At 41.6% G+C, this 20,996-nt stretch overlaps 3 non-coding genes and 2 pseudogenes across 3 annotated transcripts; 1 reads left to right on the top strand and 4 right to left on the bottom strand.

Moving 5' to 3' along the window:
• Window positions 1-1,487: 1,487 nt before the first annotated feature.
• Window positions 1,488-1,678, top strand: LOC140285971 (U2 spliceosomal RNA). Its single transcript, XR_011910900.1, has one exon. It is a non-coding gene; the product is annotated as a U2 spliceosomal RNA (small nuclear RNA).
• A 10,021-nt stretch (window positions 1,679-11,699) lies between these two features.
• On the bottom strand, window positions 11,700-11,887 carry LOC140285973 (U2 spliceosomal RNA). Its single transcript, XR_011910902.1, has one exon. It is a non-coding gene; the product is annotated as a U2 spliceosomal RNA (small nuclear RNA).
• Window positions 11,888-12,162: 275 nt separating this feature from the next.
• Window positions 12,163-12,276, bottom strand: LOC140285985 (U5 spliceosomal RNA). Its single transcript, XR_011910908.1, has one exon. It is a non-coding gene; the product is annotated as a U5 spliceosomal RNA (small nuclear RNA).
• A 410-nt stretch (window positions 12,277-12,686) lies between these two features.
• LOC140285980 (U2 spliceosomal RNA) lies at window positions 12,687-12,820 on the bottom strand (annotated as a pseudogene).
• Window positions 12,821-13,122: 302 nt separating this feature from the next.
• Window positions 13,123-13,212, bottom strand: LOC140285979 (U2 spliceosomal RNA; annotated as a pseudogene).
• Between the last annotated feature and the right edge of the window lie 7,784 nt (window positions 13,213-20,996).

Raw genomic sequence — 20,996 nt, 5'->3', positions numbered from 1 at the left:
AATGCCTATCAACAAATGTGGGATCTAAACTCTAGTGCTTCCTCTAAAATAATTTCCTTTCTCAATTCAGAAATGTGTGTGTGTAAGTCACAACACCCGTGACACCAAAACGGCTTTCTTTTCTCTCTTTTCTCTACACTCTGCACTGTGAGCACACACAACAAATCAGAAAGGCTTTTTTCTCTCTTTTCTACATTATGGACTGTGGGGACACAAAACCGCTCTCTCTTTTTTTTTTTTGATTGTGTGCCAGGGCGTTGTCTCACGTATTAGATTATGCTTAAGATACGAATGAGTTTATCAGTCACATCAGAATCCATACATACTGATCCTCCCGTAATAAAATGGTCGGATCTTATCAAACACACTTTGTTTCTTGTGACAAGTCAGCGAAACAGCGTATACACGTCAAGACACTGAATCAAGTTTGCCACAAGAACTCATAAGTTTGGCAGTATTGCTCTGCCGTCAGCAATCATACACCCATTTTATTTTCATGAGACATGTGCAGGCACCTGTTCATCTACTGTTCTATCACTATGAATTAGTTTATCTATTATCAATAAGGATACTTCTACAACTACTATCAAAGTATGTCCGGACTTCTTATGTTGTCAGTTGCTATATATCAATAAGTGGGTTGCTACTGAAAAGCATTAAGCATGTCACACAGCCCAAACATATAACATTTCAGGACACACCACACAGTTAACAACCACAGTGAAGCGTGTCAAAGCCCAAACATGTAACATTCAACAGGACACTTACACAACACATTCAAATCAAACAGTCAGACAACATACAAGAACCTATACCCCAGCCGGCATTGCTCCCTGCCTATTTTCCTACAACTCACTATGTGTGCGCACACCTTTATTCACAAACTCTTCAACTTATACTCTTTTACCGAAGCTGCTACAGCTCGATTGGCCAAATACCCTTAGATCCTATTTCGGTGAATTTGACATCTGCCTTGCATGTAACAGATTAGCGGTTTAGCAGTTTTAATTTAGTTTGAGTGAAGGAATTCATTTTATAGCAAAATCCGAAATCGTGAAGAACTCATGGAAGTAAGCTTATTCTCGGATTCCTGAATCTTTAGATTTGTTCTTTCTTTTACTGCAAAGTACAACGTTGAGCAGCACTAATGAGTTGTTTCTATTTTTGGCAGCCTTTACCTTTGCGGATGAAGCCCTTTCTGTCTGTGCAAAAGAAATCTTATTACTGTGCAGAGTGACTTCTCTGAGTAGAGTCGCCTTACTTGTTGCGACTGTGCCAATGTTCGAAGCTGGAGTGCAAAGTTGTTGCTTGAATGGTGCTCGCTGGAGCGTGCGGTAGTGTAAAGTTATACCATTTAAAAGGGCTGAAGAGTGCTCAGTGCAGCGGGTGGGCCGAGGTGCAAAGTGACACTATGGCCATAAAAAGAACACCGCTACAAGTGCGCATTGTGCCAGGAAGGGCCCTCGGACGTGAACCAGTGGACAGTTATCGCTTCTCGGCCTTTTGGCTAAGATCAAGTGTAGTATCTGTTCTTATCAGTTTAATGTCTGATGTGTCCTCTATGCGAGGACTACATATTAAATGGATTTGTATCAATAGGAGTTGAAAAAGGAGCTTGCTCCGTTCACTCCAAGCATCGACCCGGTACTGTAGTGCCCCTGGGAACGGTGCGCTCTCCTCTGCTCTTGTGAAAAAGCAAACAGCGGTGCAGGATGGAAGTTTCAGGGAGCCTAAGATGAAACTTTCTTTTAGTCTGCTGAGAAAAGAGAGTGAATGCGAAGTAGACTTTAACACGGCTCTGGGAGCAAGCCGAGTGCGGGCTAACCAGGAGAATTGCTTGAAAGAAATGCGACACCGAATGAGCGGTCAGAACAAAGCCTCAATACGGTGTTCCTGTGGTGTTTTTATAAAATGCGGTGAAAAAAAAGGTGTGAATGCCACATAGAAAACTAAAAGGTGGAGCGGAAGTGTTCGGCTGCAAGAAGGTGTGAATGTCCGACTATATTTGGTGAAAAGCAGGTGAAGCAAGGTCTGAATGCCCAACCTTACATCATCAAAAGCGAGATCAGAGGTTTTTGGCTGCAAGAAGGCCATAGTTTGCCAAAAGTGGGTAAGGTGCGAATGACCGACTAAATATCAACAAAAGTGGGGGCGGAGGTCTTCGGATGCAAGTGGGTGTGAATATCCCACCATAGAAGTATGGTGGAGAGGAAGCTGTGAATGGCCGACCATAGTTTGCAAAAAGCGGGTGAGAAAAGGTGCGAATGTCCAACCATACATGATCAAAACAGGGAGCGGAGGTGTTTGGCTGCGACAAGGTGTGAATGTCCACCCATAATTAATGAAAAGCGGGCAACAAGTAGGTTCGAATGCCCAACCATACATCATCAAAAGCAGGAGTGGATGTGTTCGGCTACAAGAAGGTTTGAATGTCCGAGCATAGTTTGTAAAAAGCTGGTAAGAAAAGGTTCGAATGCCTGAACATACATCATCAAAAGCAGGACTGGATGTGTTCGGCTACAAGAAGGTTTGAATGTCCGACCATAGTTGGTAAAAAGTGGGTATGAAAAGGTTCGAATGCCCAAGTTCGGCTGAAAAAAACTGTGTTCGGCTGCAAAAAGGTGTGAATGTTTGACTAAAGTTTGTAAGACAAGGTTCGAATGCCTGACAATGTATGATCAAAAGCGGGAGCGGAGGTGTTCAGCTGCAAGAAGGTCTAAATGTCCATCATTAATTGCTAGAAAACATGAAAGAAAATTTTCGAAAATCAATCTGCACATGATCATAAGTGGGAGAGGAGGTGTTCAGCTGCAAGAAGGTGTGAATGTCCTACCATAATTGCTGAAAAATGTGTTAGAAACGGTAAGAATGCCGGACCATACATCATCAAAAGCTAGAGAGGTGGTGTTCGGCTGCAAGTAGGTGTGAATGTCTGACTAAAGTTCAAATATATTAACAAAAGCGGGAGGAGAGGTCTTCGGATGAGTGGTTGAGAATTTCCAACCATAATCTATAAAAAGCGGTGAAAAAAAAGGTGTGATAGAAACCTAAAAGGTGGAGCGGAAGTGTTCGGCTGCAAGAAGGTGTGAATGTCCGTCTATAGTTGGTGAAAAGCAGGAAAAGCAAGGTCTGAATGCCCAATCTTACATCATCAAAAGCGAGATCAGAGGTGTTTGGCGGCAAGAAAACGGGTAAGGTGTGAACGACCGACTAAATATCAACAAAAGTGGGGGCGGAGGTCTTCGGATGCAAGTGGGTGTGAATATCCCACCATACAAGTATGGTGGAGAGGAAGCTGTGAATGTCCGACCATGGTTTGTAAAACGCGGGTAAGACAAGGTGCGAATGTCCGACAATGTATGATCAAAAGAGGGAGCGGAGGTGTTCGGCTGCAAGGTCTGAATTTCCAACCATAATTTGTAAACACCGTTGAAGAAAAGCCTCGAAAGCCCGACTATACACCATCAAAAGCGGGAGCAGAGGTGTTCAGCTGCAAGAAGGTCTGAATGTCCACCAATAATTACTGAAAAATGGGTAAGAAGAGGTGTGAATGCCCAACTATACATCATCAAAAGCAGAAGTGGATGTGTTCGGCCACAAGAAGGTTTGAATGTCCGACCAGAGTTTGTAAAAGGCGGGTAAGAAAAGGTTTGAATGCCCGAACATACACAATCAAAAGAGGGAGCGGAGGTGTTTCGCTGCAAGAAGGTGTGAATGTCCGAGCATAGTTTGTAAAAAGCGGGTAAGAAAAGGTTCGAATGCCCGAACATACACCATCAAAAGAGGGAGCGGAGGTGTTCCGCTGTAAGAAGGTGTGAATGTCCAACCATAGTTGGTAAAAAGCGGGTAAGAAAAGGTTAAAATACCCGACTCTACACAATCAATAGCGGGAGCGGAGTTGTTCGGCTAAAAGAAGGTGTGAAAGTCCGACCATGGTTTGTAAAAAGCGGGTAAGAAAAGGTTCGAATGCAAAAATATACACCATCAAAAGCGGAAGCCGAGGTGTTCGGCTGCAAGTAGGTCTGAATGTCCACCCATAATTAATGAAAAGCGGGCAACAAGTAGGTTCGAATGCCCAACCATACATCAACAAAAGCAGGAGTGGATGTGTTTGGCTACAAGAAGGTTTGAATGTCCGAGCATAGTTTGTAAAAAGCGGGTAAGAAAAGGTGCGAATGCCCGACAATGTATGATCAAAAGAGGGAGTGGAGGTTTTCGGCTACAAGAAGGTTTGAATGTCCAACCATAGTTTGTAAAAAGCGGGTAAGAAAAGGTTCGAATGCCCGAATATATACCATCATAAGCGGAAGCGGAGGTGTTCGGCTGCAAGAAGGTGTGAACGTCCGACCAAAGTTTGTAAAAAGCAGTTAAGAAAAGGTTCGAATATCCAACCAAACATAATCAAAAGTGGGAGCAGAGCTGTTCGACTGCAAGTAGGTGTGAATTTCCACCCATAATTCCTGAAAAATGGGTAAGAAAAGGTGCGAATGCCCAACCATACATCATCAAAAGAAGAAGTGGATGTGTTCTGCTACAAGAAGGTTTGAATGTCCGACCATAGCTTGTAAAAAGTGGGTAAGAAAAAGTTCGAATGCTCGAACATACACCATCAAAATTGGGAGCGGAGGTGTTCCGCTGTAAGACGGTGTGAATGTCTGACCATAATTGGTAAAAAGCGGGTAAGAAAAGGTTAAAATACCCGACTGTACACAATCAATAGCGGGAGCGGAGTTGTTCGGCTACAAGAAGGTGTGAAAGTCCGACCATGGTTTGTAAAACGCGGGTAAGACAAGGTGCGAATGCCCGACAATGTATGATCAAAAGAGGGAGCGGAGGTGTTCGGCTGCAAGGTCTGAATTTCCAACCATAATTTGTAAACACCGTTGAAGAAAAGCCTCGAAAGCCCGACTATACACCATCAAAAGCGGGAGCAGAGGTGTTCAGCTGCAAGAAGGTCTGAATGTCCACCAATAATTACTGAGAAATGGGTAAGAAAAGGTGTGAATGCCCAACTATACATCATCACAAGCAGAAGTGGATGTGTGCGGCCACAAGAAGGTTTGAATGTCCGACCATAGTTTGTAAAAGGCGGGTAAGAAAAGGTTTAAATGCCCGAACATACACAATCAAAAGAGGGAGCGGAGGTGTTTCGCTGCAAGAAGGTGTGAATGTCCGAGCATAGTTTGTAAAAAGTGGGTAAGAAAAGGTTCGAATGCCAGAACATACACCATCAAAAGAGGGAGCGGAGGTTTTCCGCTGTAAGAAGGTGTGAATGTCCGACCATAGTTGGTAAAAAGCGGGTAAGAAAAGGTTCGAATGCCCGAATATATACCATCAAAAGCGGAAACGGAGGTGTTCGGCTGCAAGAAGGTGTGAACGTCCGACCAAAGTTTGTAAAAAGCAGTTAAGAAAAGGTTCGAATATCCAACCAAACATAATCAAAAGTGGGAGCAGAGCTGTTCGACTGCAAGTAGGTGTGAATGTCCACCCATAATTCCTGAAAAATGGGTAAGAAAAGGTGCGAATGCCCAACCATACATCATCAAAAGAAGAAGTGGATGTGTTCTGCTACAAGAAGGTTTGAAGGTCCGACCATAGTTTGTAAAAAGTGGGTAAGAAAAAGTTTGAATGCCCGAACATACACCATCAAAAGAGGGAGCGGAGGTGTTCCGCTGTAAGACGGTGTGAAAGTCCGATCATAATTGGTAAAAAGCGGGTAAGAAAAGGTTAAAATACCCGACTCTACACAATCAATAGCGGGAGCGGAGTTGTTCGGCTACAAGAAGGTGTGAAAGTCCGACCATGGTTTGTAAAACGCGGGTAAGACAAGGTGCGAATGCCCGACAATGTATGATCAAAAGAGGGAGCGGAGGTGTTCGGCTGCAAGGTCTGAATTTCCAACCAATAATTACTGAAAAATGGGTAATAAAAGGTGTGAATGCCCAACTATACATCATAAAAAGCAGAAGTGGATGTGTTCGGCCACAAGAAGGTTTGAATGTCCGACCATAGTTTGTAAAAAGCGGGTAAGAAAAGGTTCGAATGCCCGAACATACACAATCAAAAGAGGGAGCGGAGGGGTTTCGCTGCAAGAAGGTGTGAATGTCCGAGCATAGTTTGTAAAAAGTGGGTAAGAAAAGGTTCGAATGCCAAAATATACACCATCAAAAACGGAAGCCGAGGTGTTCGGCTGCAAGTAGGTGTGAATGTCAGATCATAATTTGCAAAAAGCTGATGAGAAAGGTGTGAATGACCGACAATAATTACTGAAAAATGTGTTAGAAAAGGTAAGAATGCCGGACTATTCATCATCAAAAGCAGAGAAGAGGTGTTCGGATGCAAGAAGCTGTGAATGTCCAGCCATAATTACTCAAAAACGGGTAAGAAAAGGTAGTATTGCCAGACCATAAATGATCAAAACAGGGAGCGGAGGTGTTCCGCTGTAAGGTGTGAATGTCCGACCATAATTGGTAAAAAGCGGGTAAGAAAAGGTTAAAATACCCGACTGTACACAATCAATAGCGGGAGCGGAGTTGTTTGGCTACTAAAAGGTGTGAAAGTCCGACCATACATCCTCAAAAGCAGAACTGGATGTGTTCGGCTACAAGAAGGTTTGAATGTCCGACCATAGTTTGTAAAAAGCGGGTAAGAAAAGGTTCGAATGCCCAAACATACACCATCAAAAGAGGGAGTGGAGGTGTTCCGCCATAAGAAGGTGTGAATGTCCGACCGTAGTTGGTAAAAAGTTGGTAAGAAAAGGTTAAAATACCCGACTGCACACAATCAATAGCGGGAGCGAATGTGTTCGGCTACAAGAAGGTGTGAAAGTCCGACCATGTTTTGTAAAAAGCGGGTAAGAAAAGGTGCGAATGCCCGACAATGTATGATCAAAAGAGGGAGCGGAGGTTTTCGGCTAAAAGAAGGTCTGAATGTCCAACCATAATTTGTAAAAACCGGGGAAGAAAAGGTTTGAAAGCCCGACTATACACCATCAAAAGCGGGAGCAGAGGGGTTCAGCTGCAAGAAGGTCTGAATGTCCATCAATAATTGCTAGAAAACATGAAAGAAAATTTTCGAATATCAAACCGCACATGATCATAAGTGGGAGCGGAGGTGTTTAGCTGCAAGAAGGTGTGAATGTCCACCCATAATTCCTCAAAAATGGATAAAAAAAAAAGGTGCGAATGCCCAACCATACATCATCAAAAGCAGGTGTGAATGTCAGATCATAATTTGCAAAAACCTGATGAGAAATGGTGAGAATGCCCGACTATACACCATCAAATGCGGGAGCGGAGGTGTTCGGCTGTGAGTAGGTGTGAATGTCCGACCATACTTGCTGAAAAATATGACAAAGCAGTTTTCACTTGGTTTGAGTGAAGGATTTCATTTTATATCAAAATCCGAAATTGTGTAGAACTCGTGGAAATAAGTTTATTCTCGGATTCCTAAAGGTTTAGTGTTGTTCTTTGGTATACTGCAAAGTAATACTTTTTATTTTGTTGAAACCGATTCAGACATGGATAAATATCAAGGACAAAGCAGTTTTAACTTGGTTTGAGTGAAGGAATTCATTTTATATCAAAATCCGAAATTGTGTAGAACTCGTGGAAATAAGTTTATTCTCGGATTCCTAAAGGTTTAGTGTTGTTCTTTAGTATACTGCAAAGTAATACTTTCTATTTTATTGAAACCGATTAAGTTAAAACTGCTTTGTCCTTCATATTTATCCATGTCATAATAGCTTTAAACAAAAAAGAACGTTGTACTTTGCAGGATAGGAAAGAACAACTCTAAACCTTTTCAGGAATCCGAGAATAAGCTTCTTATCACCAGTTCTACACAATTTCGGATTTTGATATAAAATGAATTCCTTCACTCAAACCAAGTTAAAACTGCTTTGTCCTTCATATTTATCCATGTCTGAATAGGTTTCAACAAAAAAGAAAGTATTAATTTGCAGTATACCAAAGAACAACACTAAACCTTTAGGAATCCGAGAATAAGCTTCTTATCACCAGTTCTACACAATTTCGGATTTTGATATAAAATGAATTCCTTCACTCAAACCAAGTTAAAACTGCTTTGTCCTTAATATTTATCCATGTCTGAATAGGTTTCAACAAAAAAGAAAGTATTACTTTGCAGTATACCAAAGAACAACACTAAACCTTTAGGAATCCGAGAATAAGCTTCTTATCGCCAGTTCTACACAATTTCGGATTTTGACATAAAATGAATTCCTTCACTCAAACCAAGTTAAAACTGCTTTGTCCTTAATATTTATCTGTGTCTGAATAGGTTTCAACAAAAAAGAAAGTATTACTTTACAGTATACCAAAGAACAACACTAAACCTTTAGGAATCCGAGAATAAGCTTCTTATCACCAGTTCTACACAATTTCGGATTTTGATATAAAATGAATTCCTTCACTCAAACCAAGTTAAAACTGCTTTGTCCTTCATATTTATCCATGTCTGAATGGGTTTCAACAAAATAGAAAGTATTACTTTGCAGTATACCAAAGAACAACACTAAACCTTTAGGAATCCGAGAATAAACTTATTTCCACGAGTTCTACACAATTTCGGATTTTGATATAAAATGAATTCCTTCACTCAAACCAAGTGAAAACTGCTTTGTCATATTTTTCAGCAAGTATGGTCGGACATTCACACCTACTCACAGCCGAACACCTCCGCTCCCGCATTTGATGGTGTATAGTCGGGCATTCTCACCATTTCTCATCAGGTTTTTGCAAATTATGATGACATTCACACCTGCTTTTGATGTTGTATGGTTGGGCATTCGCACCTTTTTTTACCCATTTTTCAGGAATTATGGATGGACATTCACACCATCTTAAAGCTGAACACCTCCTCTCCCGCATATGATCATGTGCGGTTTGATATTCGAAAAATTTTCTTTCATGTTTTCTAGCAATTATTGATGGACATTGAGACCTTCTTGCAGCTGAACACCTCTGCTCCCGCTTTTGATGGTGTATAGTTGGGCTTTCGAGCCTTTTCTTCCCCGGTTTTTACAAATTATGGTTGGACATTCAGACCTTCTTGCAGCCGAAAACCTCCGCTCCCTCTTTTGATCATACATTGTCGGGCATTCGCACCTTTTCTTACCCGCTTTTTACAAAACATGGTCGGACTTTCACACCTTCTTGTAGCCGAACACATCCCTTCCCGCTATTGATTGTGTACAGTCGGGTATTTTAACCTTTTCTTACCCGCTTTTTACCAATTATGGTGGGACATTCACACCTTCTTACAGCGGAACACCTCCACTCCCTGTTTTGATCATTTATGGTCTGGCAATACTACCTTTTCTTACCCGTTTTTGAGTTATTATGGCTGGACATTCACAGCTTCTTGCAGCCGAACACCTCTTCTCCGGCTTTTGATGATGAATGGTCCGGCATTCTTACCTTTTCTAACACATTTTTCAGCAATTATTGTCGGTCATTCACACCTTTCTCATCAGCTTTTTACAAATTATGATCTGACATTCACACCTACTTGCAGCCGAACACCTCGGCTTCCGCTTTTGATGGTGTATATTTTGGCATTCGAACCTTTTCTTACCCGCTTTTTACAAACCATGGTCGGACTTTCATACCTTCTTTTAGCCGAACAACTCCGCTCCCGCTATTGATTGTGTAGAGTTGGGTATTTTAGCCTTTTCTTACCCGCTTTTTACCAACTATGGTCGGAAATTCACACCTTCTTACAGCGGAACACCTCCGCTCCCTCTTTTGATGGTGTATGTTCTGGCATTCGAACCTTTTCTTACCCACTTTTTACAAACTCTGGTCGGACATTCACACCTTCTTGCAGTGAAACACCTCCGCTCCCTCTTTTGATTGTGTATGTTCGGGCATTCGAACCTTTTCTTACCCGCCTTTTACAAACTATGGTCGGACATTCAAACCTTCTTGTGGCCGAACACATCCACTTCTGCTTGTGATGATGTATAGTTTGGCATTCACACCTTTTCTTACCCATTTTTCAATAATTATTGGTGGACATTCAGACCTTCTTGCAGCTGAACACCTCCGCTCCCGCTTTTGATGGTGTATAGTCGGGCTTTCGAGCCTTTTCTTCAACGGTGTTTACAAATTATGGTTGGAAATTAAGACCTTGCAGCCGAACACCTCCGCTCCCTCTTTTGATCATACATTGTCGGGCATTCACACCTTGTCTTACCCGCTTTTTACAAACCATGGTCGGACTTTCACACCTTCTTGTAGCCGAACAACTCCGCTCCCGCTATTGATTTTGTACAGTCCGGTTTTTTAACCTTTTCTTACCCGCTTTTTACCAACTATGGTCGGACATTCGCAGCATCTTACAGCGGAACACCTCCGCTCCCTCTTTTGATGGTGTATGTTCGGGCATTCGAACTTTTTCTTACCCGCTTTTTACAAACTATGGTCGGACATTCAAACCTTCTTGTAGCAGAACACATCCACTTCTTCTTTTGATGATGTATGGTTGGGCATTCGCACCTTTTCTTACCCATTTTTCAGGAATTATGGGTGGATATTCACACCTACTTGCAGTCGAACAGCTCTGCTCCCACTTTTGATTATGTTTGGTTGGATATTCGAACCTTTTCTTAACTGCTTTTTACAAACTTTGGTCGGACGTTCACACCTTCTTGCAGCCGAACACCTCCGCTTCCGCTTTTGATGGTATATATTCGGGCATTCGAACCTTTTCTTACCCACTTTTTACCAACTATGGTCGGACATTCACACCGTCTTTCAAGTGTAACACCTCCGCTCCCTCTTTTGATGGTGTATGTTCGGGCATTCGCACCTTTTCTTACCCGCTTTTTACAAACTATGGTCGTACATTCAAACCTTGTAGCCGAAAACCTCCACTCCCTCTTTTGATCATACTTTGTCGGGCATTCGCACCTTTTCTTACCCGCTTTTTACAAACTATGCTCGGACATTCAAACCTTCTTGTAGCCAAACACATCCACTCCTGCTTTTGTTGATGTATGGTTGGGCATTCGAACCTACTTGTTGCCCGCTTTTCATTAATTATGGGTGGACATTCACACCTTGTCACAGCCAAACACCTCCGCTCCCTGTTTTGATCATGTATGGTTGGACATTCGCACCTTTTCTCACCCGCTTTTTGCAAACTATGGTCGGCCATTCACAGCTTCCTCTCCACCATACTTGTATGGTGGGATATTCACACCCACTTGCATCCGAAGACCTCCGCCCCCACTTTTGTTGATATTTAGCCGATCATTCGCACCTTACCCGCTTTTGGCAAACTATGGCCTTCTTGCAGCCAAAAACCTCTGATCTCGCTTTTGATGATGTAAGGTTGGGCATTCAGACCTTGCTTCACCTGCTTTTCACCAAATATAGTCGGACATTCACACCTTCTTGCAGCCGAACACTTCCGCTCCACCTTTTAGTTTTCTATGGGGCATTCACACCTTTTTTTACACCGCATTTTATAAAAACACCACAGGAACACCGTATTGAGGCTTTGTTCTGACCGCTCATTCGGTGTCGCGTTTCTTTCAAGCAATTCCCCTGGTTAGCCCACACTCGGCTCGCTCCCAGAGCCATGTTAAAGTCTGCTTCGCATTCACTCTCTTTTCTCAGCAGATTAAAGAAACTTCCATCCTGCACCGCTGTTTGCTTTTTCACAAGAGCAGAGGAGAGCGCACCGTTCCCAGCGGCACTGCAGTACCGGGTCGATGCTTGGAGTGAACGGAGCAAGCTCCTTTTTCAACTCCTATTGATAAAAATCCATTTAATATGTAGTCCTTGCATAGACATATAACATATTAAACTGATAAGTACAGATACTACACTTGATCTTAGCCAAAATGCCGAGAAGCGATAACTGTCCACTGGTTCACGTCCGAGGGCCCTTCCTGGCACAATGCGCACTTGTAGCGGTGTTCGTTTTATGGCCATAGTGTCACTTTGCACCTCCGCCCACCCGCTGCACTGAGCACTCTTCAACCCTTTTAAATGGCATAACTTTACACTACCGCACGCTCCAGCGAGCACCATTCAAGCAACATCGGCACAGTCGCAGCAAGTGAGGCGACTCTACTCAGAGAAGTCACTCTGCGCAGTAACAAGATTTCTTTTGCACAGACAGAAAGGGCTTCACCCGCAAAGGTAAAGCCTGCCAAAAATAGAAACAACTCATTAGTGCTGCTCTACACGGAAGTCTTTAGTAAAAGGCGAAAGACTTGTACATTATGAAGAGAAACCAGTGTATGATTATCCATCACTGCGGGAGCAGGGCATCAGGCTAGTTGGCATAGCCACCTTCCCCATGGTGAGCTTTGCTTGGTTGAGACGCTTGCTCCCCCCCCTTGCTCCTCGGCTGACCAAGTAGGAACAATCGGCCATATTCGATGGCTGCCTTGTCTTTTACTCTGTGCAAAAGACAAGGCAGCCACAAACAACACGGGAACACCGTGTTGAGGCTTTGATCTGACTGCTCATTCGGTGTCGCGTTTCTTTCAAGCAATTCTCCCAGTTAGCCTGCACTCGGCTCGCTCCCAGAACCGTGTTAAAGTCTGCTTCGCATTCACTCTCTTTTATCAGCAGATTAAAAGAAAGTTTCATCTTAGGCTCCCTGAAACTTCCATCCTGCACCGCTGTTTGCTTTTTCACAAGAGCAGAGGAGAGCGCACCGTTCCCAGGGGCACTGCAGTACCGGGTCGATGCTTGGAGTGAACGGAGCAAGCTCCTTTTTCAACTCCTATTGATACAAATCCATTTAATATGTAGTCTCGCATAGAGGACATATCAGACATTCAATTCAATTCAATTCAATTCAATTTTATTTATATAGCGCCAGATTACAACAATTGTCATCTCAAGGCACTTAAGTAATATAGTCCAATTCAAGCCAATTGGAATTCAATTCATTGTAATCATGATCCAATTAATTCATATAGAGCCAATTCAAAAAATTAATATCCTAGCTAAGGAAACCAACAGATTGCACCGAAACGTGTCTTCAGTCCAATCTCCCGTCCTGAGCGTGCCTGTGGCAACTGTGGAAAGGAACGACTCCCTTTTAACAGGAAGAAACCTCTGGCAGAACCAGACTCAGGAAGGGTGGCCATCCGCCTCGACCAGCTGGGGTTTAAGAAGATAAGAACAGATACTACACTTGATCTTAGCCAAAAGGCCGAGAAGCGAGAACTGTCCACTGGTTCACGTCCGAGGGCCCTTCCTGGCACAATGCGCACTTGTAGCGGTGTTCTTTTTATGGCCATAGTGTCACTTTGCACCTCCGCCCACCCGCTGCACTGAGCACTCTTCAGCCCTTTTAAATGGTATAACTTTACACTACCACACGCTCCAGCGAGCACCATTCAAGCAACAACTTTGCACTCCAGCTTCGAACATCGGCACAGTCGCAACAAGTAAGGCGACTCTACTCAGAGAAGTCACTCTGCACAGTAACAAGATTTCTTTTGCACAGACAGAAAGGGCTTCATCCGCAAAGGTAAAGCCTGCCAAAAATAGAAACAACTCATTAGTGCTGCTCAACGTTGTACTTTGCAGTAAAAGAAAGAGCAAATCTAATGTTTCAGGAATCCGAGAATAAGCTTACTTTCATGAGTTCTTCACGATTTCGGATTTTGCTATAAAATGAATTCCTTCACTCAAACTAAATTAAAACTGCTAAACCGCTAATCTGTTACATACAAGGCAGATGTCAAATTCACCGAAATAGGATCTAAGGGTATTTGGCCAATCGAGCTGTAGCAGCTTCGGTAAAAGAGTATAAGTTGAAGAGTTTGTGAATAAAGGTGTGCGCACACATAGTGAGTTGTAGGAAAATAGGCAGGGAGCAATGCCGGCTGGGGTATATGTTCTTGTATGTTGTCTGACTGTTTGATTTGAATGTGTTGTGTAAGTGTCCTGTTGAATGTTACATGTTTGGGCTTTGACACGCTTCACTGTGGTTGTTAACTGTGTGGTGTGTCCTGAAATGTTATATGTTTGGGCTGTGTGACATGCTTAATGCTTTTCAGTAGCAACCCACTTATTCATATATAGCAACTGACAACATAAGAAGTCCGGACATACTTTGATAGTAGTTGTAGAAGTATCCTTATTGATAATAGATAAACTAATTCATAGTGATAGAACAGTAGATGAACAGGTGCCTGCACATGTCTCATGAAAATAAAATGGGTGTATGATTGCTGACGGCAGAGCAATACTGCCAAACTTATGAGTTCTTGTGGCAAACTTGATTCAGTGTCTTGACGTGTATACGCTGTTTCGCTGACTTGTCACAAGAAACAAAGTGTGTTTGATAAGATCCGACCATTTTATTACGGGAGGATCAGTATGTATGGATTCTGATGTGACTGATAAACCCATTCGTATCTTAAGCATAATCTAATACGTGAGACAACGCCCTGGCACACAATCAAAAAAAAAAAAGAGAGAGAGCGGTTTTGTGTCCCCACAGTCCATAATGTAGAAAAGAGAGAAAAAAGCCTTTCTGATTTGGTGTGTGTGCTCACAGTGCAGAGTGTAGAGAAAAGAGAGAAAAGAAAGCCGTTTTGGTGTCACGGGTGTTGTGACTTACACACACACATTTCTGAATTGAGAAAGGAAATTATTTTAGAGAAAGCACTAGAGTTTAGATCCCACATTTGTTGATAGGCATTCATTTAATTTTTCTTTTAATCAGTTTTAAAGTGAATACTAACTGAGAAATGAAAAAGGTGAAGAGTTTAGAAGCTTGGTTCAAGAGCAAAACTTGGTTTATGATCAGCTGAGTCTCTAAACAGAACAGCAAAGGGCTTCATCGAACATTTAAAAAAGATTCAGATTGTTAGAATATCCAGAATTTATAGGAATGGTGGTGATTACTCTTATTTTCTAGAATGGAAATAACTGCACCATGTCTGTTTTATGAATTTAAGGGGCTAAAAAGTTTTGTTCTCGTTTTTCTATGATTAACCGAATGTATGTGAGAGTCCAAACAGACAGAAGGGTTACGGCCGAGCGCTGGACCTTCCAAAAAAGATGAGACAGGCTGGACCTGTGCCATACTAGTTAAGACCTGCCTGTGGATAACAGGTTCTTTAAACTCTCACACACACAAACTCACACACGTTCGCACACATACACCCATACACACACACCTTCTTGAACTTGCTGCAAGATTAAACATTTGCATTAACTGACTCCAGCAACTCTGAGTCTCATTGAGAGACTTTTCTCAACAATTGGGTCCTCAAACCAGATCTCAACGTTTTTTCCGCTTTCCAGGGTCGGAGCTGAAACCGTGCACGGGGGAGTCCAGTACTCCTAATGAAAGACCCCCTGCTGAATTGCGGTAATTAGGGGCCAGTGTCCACTGAAAGGGGGAAACAGGGACGAGATCGTACTTTTGAATCAATGGCCAGAAGCCATTGGCAGTGCAGGCATCAACAATAATGGTGTTATTTCACCCATTAACACTTAAGGTACCTCATGCAGTGGCTGTGATATGGTTACTTAACAAAATATCTTTACCAGACATCTCTCCTACATAACAGTTCTTCTTTCACAGCCACACCTTGTTGTCGAGAGATGTGCTACACTTAATCCATCCACACTGCTACCTACCCCACAGATGGAAAGCCTCATGATTGCATGTCAGAAATAACCATCAGTGTTTTACCCAGGCCAGACTTAACTGATATACGTTATGAAAATGCAGAAATAACTATATTTATTCAACAGGTCAAGCAAAAAACCCTGATGGCACAAATGCTACAGGATTTGCAGTAGTAACAGAAACTGAAGTTTTCTTAAAACAACCACTACCAAAAAATTACTCTGTTCAAGCAGTCGAATTGGTAGCTTTAACTGAAGCTTGTAAATTAAATAACAAAAAGGTTGTTAACGTTTACACTGACAGTCAGTATGCCTTCTCAACTGTACATGTGTTAACACAGCATTGGAAAAACAGGTATGTTGACATCCACAGCTAAATGTATAAACTACAAATATTTTAGCATTATTAGATGTTATTCAATTGCCATCTACAATAGACTCGTATGAATGACCGGAAGGAAAACCATACTGCCAAAGAATTTGTTTAAATATGCTGCAGTATTGAGCCACGGACCATGTCATGTCTCAACAGGAGGGATGGAAGCAATAATGAACAAGGTTTTTACAGCATATGGTTTTACTAATTATTGAATTTTTTTTTTTAGAATAAATAAATGAATAAAGTTTTGTCTAGCAGGTCAAATATGTGCAAAATACATTCCACAGGGCAATCTAAGACCAAAACGAAGATAATTCCCTAAGCCAGTGTATCTTTTTCAACATATTTGTTTGTATTTCATTATTTCATTATTGTGTAGATTTCATTGAACTAAATTAATGTTAAGGGAAACGATTCTGCTCAGTGACAACAGAGGTTTTTACCAAATGGTCTGAAATATTTCCATGTGCACAAGCAGATGCACTCTCAGTAGCAAAATCACGCGTAAAATAACTCATTTCTAGATTTGAAATTCCTGAAAAGATCTTCAGTGATAATTTGACACACTTTGTAAACTATGTCATCTCACTGATGGCAAAGAACTTAAAATAGATCTTAGAAACCACTGTGATATAGAAGGTTTCGCTAACACATTGGAATTGTTTTACTATTTACATATGCATGTGCAGTGAAGAATTGCTTGCTGCTGATAAATGCAAAGAAGAACAGCTTACACATAGATGCTCACATATAGGCTGCTGAATGCAATGAAGACCTGCTTATCCAGTAAAGTTCAATGTCAATGTGTAATATTCAATTAAGATTTGCAAAACAGTGAAGTTAAACAATGAATGGGTCCATAGTCGGTATGAGAAGACTACAGGAATATTTACCTGGGTGTACGTTCAAACAGAGATGAGAAAATTGCGATAAATTATTGTTTGTTTGTTTGTTAGTATGTATATGAATGTTATGTGTATAAACTGTGTTGAGTTGTAGTTACTCAGTAGTGTCTCAGTGAAACAACCGACGGGGGAAGCCTTGCGGTGACAACAAAAGCAGTGTTTTACTGATCAGTCAAGTTGCTCCAGTGTACTCCATACAAACTGGTTGGCTACTGAAGGGATAGAAAATGGGGAATACTTGTTTTAAAGCAAACAAGGAATTAGATGGGAAAAATACATGTTTTAACGGGACCCAGACAATATTATATAGATGTCGCCACTGAAGTAAAGAACATTTACGTGGGATGGTGTGAGGGTCCTCGTTTGGCTGACGTTCGCCAATATGCTCGCCATGCTCAGAACCAAGTTGAGACGCGTAAGACAACCAAAAGGGACAAGTGTGAAAAGGAGCTGCATTTGGCAACCATGACCATGTATTACGCAGTTGGTGTAAACAGAGGACGAGGCCGAAGTCGAAGACGTGGACGTGTGGGAGAGGAGGTCGAAATGGGCCACGCCAGAGCTGTGATCCGAATATTTGTTTTTACTGTGGCCAGACTGGACACTGGAAGAAGGACTGTCCACAGCTAAAAAGTGATGAAATTGGGCAAAAGGCTGACTGAGGGTGGGAGGCAGGTTCTGGACGTCACGCGGCAGCGGAGCCTCCACTAATGGGTGATAGCACAAACACACTCACACATTTTTCCTGCTCTGTGTAGTGAAGCAACGCTTGCCGACTGTGATTCACGTAGTAAAGTTTTGCATGCTATTTCCGTCCTAGAGCAAAGATATTTCTCTCAGAATATAGGAACTTATGTTCATCAGTAGTGACGTCAGGGGAGTTTGATTGTCCTCCAAAGTTAAGTGGAAACCACGTTTACTGTATGTCTGCATCAGGCCAGGTTGTGAAGGAGAAAATGACAATGCCCATTGCGTGTTGTCACTCCCGATGAGCTCTCCTTCAAACACTCATTTTTGTTATCAGAGTTGTGTCCCATTAACCTGATGGGCTGTGATCTCATGTGTAAATTAGGCATTATTTTAACTTCTACACCAGAGGGTGTTAAGGTTATGTTACAGCCTGACAAAGTTTTCACAGCAGTGCAGTTTGATTCATCGGCACTTACATATGCTTATGAGTGGAAACTTCCCAGCTCTCCTTTTTCACAACAACTAGTGGAAGAAGCAAAAGCGTTAGTTTCACCCCTTTCTGATTTCATGCAACCTACTGATTTGCACTGCACATCACACATTTCTTTGGGGCCTGACAATGACTATGAGAAGAAGTGAAAAAATATGTGCGCCTACTTTATTGGCTGTGTCGCTCACTCCAGAGCACTTCGATTTTTTTAATGTTTGTGGTACTCGCCCTCACATTTCCTTGGCCAAACGTACACACTGGCAGTGACAAGGTGTGGGAGAGTTTGTTGCGACATGTCAGAAAGAAATGGAGTGGACCGTTTCACCTGCTGATCCAAATTTGATGTTTTCTGAACGATTGTCAGCATAGAAAAAAACATTTTTGAGTACAATGCATTGTCAAAGAACTGTGGACTTAATTCCTACCACAGAATCACATTTTGAAGCATGTTTTTTATCTGAAACAGATTTGTCTTCGATACCCATGTTGGCTGAAGTGCCCAATGATCTTTGGGCTAAGAGCAAATATGATGTGGGGTTGATAAAAGGCTGTGAACCAGTAATTGTCACCCCTAAATCAGACTTTTGTCCATGTAAAAAACAATACCCTTTTAAGCCTGAAGCAATTAAAGGGATTAAACCTGTTTTTCAATCTTTTCAGAAAACAGGCGTTATTGTTCCTTTTGAAAATTCACCTGTGCTTACTCCATTGTTTCCTGTTAAAAAGATTAAAGATGCTGGCCAGCCAGATGAATGGCGTTTTGTACAGGACCTCCAAGCGGTGAATGCTAAAGTTTAGCCACATGCTCCTACTGTGCCCAACCCACACACTATTTTGTCTCAAATTACATCAGATGCACAGTTTTTCTCAGTGGTTGACTTGTCGCCAGTGCACCCTGATAGCCCATTTTGGTTTGCTTTTTAGTTTGAAGGGAGATCTTGGACTTTTACCCGGTTATGCCAGGGGTACTGTGAAAGTCCCACTATTTACAATGCTGCCCTCAAAGCTAGTCTGGATTAACTTCAATCAACCACAGGTTCTGCTCTTTTGCAGTATGTGGATGACATCCTTTTATGTAGTCCATCTAAACAACAGTGTGAAAAAGACCAAATGACTCAAATAACTTTCTTGCTTTCAAAATCTTTCCTCTAGTGACGCTGACTTAGAGAGGGATGAAGATAATCATGTTTAATTGTTCATGTTTTGATTGTTTATCATTGGACCCTTTATTACTATGATGCCTGCATTTTAAACTCACGTTGTGTGCAAATGCAGGCTGATGTTTTACAGATAAAGTTATTATTTTCCTTGTTTCTTTTGGGTTGATTAATATAATGGTATTATTATAATCAAAAGGGAGGAATGTAATGGAAAATAATTCTTATATGCATTGTATTGAGTGTTACTGTGTATAACCTGCAAATGACCGAGCTGCAAGGTACCACCCTGCCCTGTTTTCTTAAATTCCTCTTTACAATGGTGGGCTTGTTATAATGAGATAGGTGCACTTTAACAGATGACGTGATGAGCGGGCAATATAACTGTGTGTTTTTGCTTCAGTGGTCAGAGCAACTCTGTATTCTGTACTGTGTTGTTCTCTCTTGCAAGATATTATTATTAAAGCCTCTTATCTCCTCACAAGAAAATAACTGACTCCCCAAATGCAAGTGTCAAGACAAATGATCAAACTTCTCCAAGCTTCAGTCTGCAGAGAAGTACAAGACAGGGTTGCTCACTTTCTCCCTCACTTTTTGCTATTTTCATCAAACCTTTAGCAGCTGCTATCAGACAAGATAGAAATATTAAAGACATCCAACCCCAAAATATTGAGCATAAAATAAGTCTTTATGCTGATGATGTATTACTTTTCCTTCAGAACTCACAGACGTCTCTCACTCACGATCACACTCATAAATAAATTCTCAGCACTTTCTGACTACTCTATCAATTGGTCTAAGACCACAGTTCTGCCCATTAACTGTAGGGTCCAGAATATACCTGCGATCACTTTACAGTCAGGAAATATTAGATATTTAGGCATAAACATTTCCTCCAGGCTCTCAGAGCTAACAAAGCTAATTTATGTGCAATTATTAAAGACAGTAGAGGACAATCTCTCTCGTTGGAAGTCCTTACCTATATCACTTATGGGGAGAGTTACAACCATTAAAATGATGATACTACCAAAAGTTAACTATTTGTTCTCAATGATCCCCATAAAACCAACCTGCTACTTGGTTTAAGTCACTAGATTCATGCATCTCCAAATTTCTGTGGAAAAACAAACCACCACGTATTAGTTTAAAAACCCTACAGAAGACCAAGGACAGTGGTGGATTAGATTTACCTAATTTTCAGCACTATTCCTTAGCCAATAGGTTACGGTATATATCAAAATGGTTTAAACCTAGCCCAATAGATGAACATGGATAAATATAGAACAAGCATTGTGTGATAATCTGGAAATCTCTGACCTGCCACTTATTAGTCAAAACGTAAAAAATCACAAATGTTTCAAAAGCATTAACATCAGCACCTCTCTGACAGCCTGGTGGGAATTTCTTAAAATAACAAAGTCTTCACTTGTCTAAGCTTACACCCATCTGGAACAATCCTGACATCCTGCAAAACAAAAAAATGCTAAACTTTACTCTCTGGAAGATCAAAGGAATCAAACATCTGGAACATATAATCCAAAATGGACATTTTATTTCATTTGATGAGCTCATATCACAACATGAGATAGGCAGCAATAAATTCCTAGAATATCAACAACTTAAGTCTATAATAACAAAGAAATATATCCTCCACCAACCAGACTTACAACTCCCGATTAGGGTAGTAGAATTTCTAAGCATCTGCACCCCAAAACTACTATCAAAAATATATAAATT

The sequence above is a fragment of the Leuresthes tenuis genome, unplaced genomic scaffold, assembly GCF_036924035.1.
Source record: "Leuresthes tenuis unplaced genomic scaffold, fLeuTen1.0.hap1 SCAF_68, whole genome shotgun sequence".
NCBI lineage: Eukaryota > Metazoa > Chordata > Actinopteri > Atheriniformes > Atherinopsidae > Leuresthes > Leuresthes tenuis.
Note: the sequence above shows the minus strand (reverse complement) of the source record. Positions and strands in the feature narration are given on the sequence as shown.